This window comes from Hylobates moloch, unplaced genomic scaffold (genome assembly GCF_009828535.3).
Source record: "Hylobates moloch isolate HMO894 unplaced genomic scaffold, HMol_V3 SCAFFOLD_16, whole genome shotgun sequence".
NCBI classification, from domain to species: domain Eukaryota; kingdom Metazoa; phylum Chordata; class Mammalia; order Primates; family Hylobatidae; genus Hylobates; species Hylobates moloch.
The window spans coordinates 82471064-82474176 of record NW_026652291.1 but is presented as its reverse complement, the minus strand read 5'-3'; positions in this window follow the sequence as shown (position 1 = coordinate 82474176).

The following is a 3113-nucleotide window of genomic DNA, read 5'->3' as shown; positions in this document are numbered from 1 at the left end:
GCCTTTTGCCTCCTGCTGTGATTCTGAGGCCCCCCCAGCCACGTGGAACTATAAGTCCAATTAAACCTCTTTTTGTTCCCAGTTTCAGGTATGTCTTTATCAGCAGTGCGAAAACAAACTAATACAGTAAATTGGTACCAGAAGAGTGCGGCGTTGCTGAAAAGATATCCGAAAATGTAGAAGCGACTTTGGAACTGGGTAACAGGCAGAGGTTGGAATAGTTTGGAGGGCTCAGAAAACAGGAAAATGTGGGAAAGTTTGGAACCTCCTAGGGACTTGATGAATGACTTTGACAAAAACGCTAATAGTGATAAGAACTTGTCTCAGATGGAGATGAGAAACTTGTTGGGAACTGGAGCAAAGGTCACTCTTGTATGTTTTAGCAAAGAGACTAGCAGCATTTTGCCCCTGCCCTAGAGATTTTTGGAACTTTGAGCTTGAGAGACATGATTTAGAGTATTTGGTGGAAGAAATTTCTAAGCAGCAAAGCATTCAAAAGGTGAATTGGGTGCTGCTGAAAGCACTGCATTTTAAAAGGGAAACAGAGAATAAAAATTCAGAAAATCTGCAGCCTGACGATGCACTAGAAAAGAAAAACACTTTTCCTTTTTCTTTTTTTTTTTTTTTTTGAGGAGAAATTCAACCTGGCTGCAGAAATTTGCATAAGTAGCAAGGAGCCTAATGTTAATTCCCAACACAATGGGGATATGTTTCGAGACCATGGCAGAGACCTTCACAGCAGCCCCTCCCATCACGGGCCCAGAAGTACAGCAGAAAAAAGTGGTTTCCTGGGGCAGGCCCAGGGTTTCTGCGCTGTGTGCAGCCTAGGGATTTGATGCCCTGTGTCCCAGCTGCTCCAGCCATTGCTGAAAATGGCCAAGGTACAGCTTGGGCTGTGGCTTCAGAAGGTGGAAGCCCCAAGCCTTGGCAGCTTCAGGTGGTGCTGAGCCTCTGGGTGCAGAGAGGTCAAGCATTGAGATTTGGGAACTTCAAACTAGATTTCAGAAGATCTATGGAAATGCCTAGATGCCCAGGCAAAAGTTTGCTGCAGGGGCAGGGCCCTCATGGAAAATCTCTGCTAGGGCAATCTGGAAGGGATATGTGGGGTTAAAACCCCCACCCAGAGTCCCTACTGGGGCACTGCCTAGTGGAACTCTGAGAAGAGGGTCACCGTCCTCCAGAACCCAGAATGGTAGATCAACAGACAGCTTGCACTGTTCACCTGGAAAAGGTGCAGACACTCAATGCCAGCCCGTGAAAGCAGACAGGAGGGTGGCTGCACCCTGCAAAGCCACACGGGCAGAGCTGCCCAAGACCGTGGAAACCCATCCCTTGCATCAGCACGACCTGGAGGTGAACCTGGAGTGAAAGGAGATCATTTTGGAGCCTTAAGATTTGAATTCCTCAATGGATTTTGGACTTGCATGAGTTCTGTAACCCCTTTGTTTTGGCCAATTTCTCCCATTTGGAAAGGCTGTATTTACCCAATACCTGTACCCCCATTGTACCTAGGAAGTAACTATCTTGCTTTTGATTGTACACACTTATAAGTGGAAGGTACTTGGCTTGTCTCAGATGAGACTTTGGACTGTGGACTTTGGAGTTAACACTGAAATGAGTTAAGACTTTGGGGTACTATTGGGAAGGCATGATTGGAATTGAAATGTGAGGACACGAGATATGGAGGGGCCAGGGGCAGAATGATATGGTTTGGCTGTGTCCCCACTCAAATCTCAACTTGAATTGTATCTCCCAGAATTCCCACGTGTTCTGGGAGGCACCCAGGTGGAGGTAATTGAATCATTGTGGCTGGTCTTTCCCAAGCTATTCTGGTGATAGTGAATAAGTCTCACCAGATCTGACAGGTTTCTCAGGGATTTTTCCTTTTCTTCTTCCTTGTTTTTCCCTTGCCGCTGCCATGTAAGAAGTGCCTTTCACCTCCTGCCATAATTACGAGTCCTCCCCAGCCTTATGGAACTGTAAGTCCAATTAAACCTCTTTTTGTTCCAGTTTCAGGTATGTTTTTATCAGCAGCATGAAAACGAACTAATAAAACACGAAGTCTTTACTCACAGGGCCTCATGAACATCTCTGCAAGTGGAGATGCAACCAAGATAGATATACACACCGTAGTCCAGTCTACAGCTCCCAGCGTGAGTGACACAGGAGACGGGTGATTTCTGCATTTCCATTTGAGGTACCGGGTTCATCTCACTAGGGAGTGCCAAACAGTGGGTGCAGGACAGTCGGTACAGCGCGCTGTGTGCGAGCTGAAGCAGGGCGAGGCATTGCCTCACTCGGGAAGCGCAAGGGGTCAGGGAGTTCCCTTTCCTTGTCAAAGAAAGGGGTAACAGACGGCACCTGGAAAATCGGGTCAGTCCCACCCTAATACTGAGCTTTTCCAACGGGCTTGGAAACCGGCACACCAGGAGATTGTGTCCCGCACTTGGCTCGGAGGGTCCTATGCCCACAGAGTCTCACTGACTGCTAGCACAGCAGTCTGAGATCAAACTGCAAGGTGGCAGTGAGGCTGGGGGAGGGGCGCCTGACATTGCCCAGGCTTGCTTAGGCAAACAAAGCAGCCAGGAAGCTCGAACTGGGTGGAGCCCACCACAGCTCAAGGAGGCCTGCCTGCCTCTGTAGGCTCCACCTCTGGGTGCAGGGCACAGACAAACAAAAAGTCAGCAAGAAACTCTGCAGACTTAAATGTCCCTGTCTGACAGCTTTGAAGACAGTAGTGGTTCTCCCAGCATGCACCTGGAGATTTGAGAACAGGCAGACTGCCTCCTCAAGTGGGTCCCTGACACCCAAGCAGCCTCACTGGGAGGCACCCCCCAGTAGGGACAGACTGACACCTCACTCGGCAAGGTACTCCTCTGAGACAAAACTTCCGGAGGAACTATCAGACAGCTTAATTTGCGGTCTCATGAAAATCCACTGTTCTGCAGCCACCGCTGCTGACACCCAGCCAAACAGGGTCTGGAGTGGACCTCTAGCAAACTTCAACAGACCTGCAGCTGAGGGTCCTCTATGGTAGAAGGAAAACTAACAAACAGAAAGGACACCCACACCAAAAACCCATCTGTACATCACCATCATCAAAGACCAAAAGT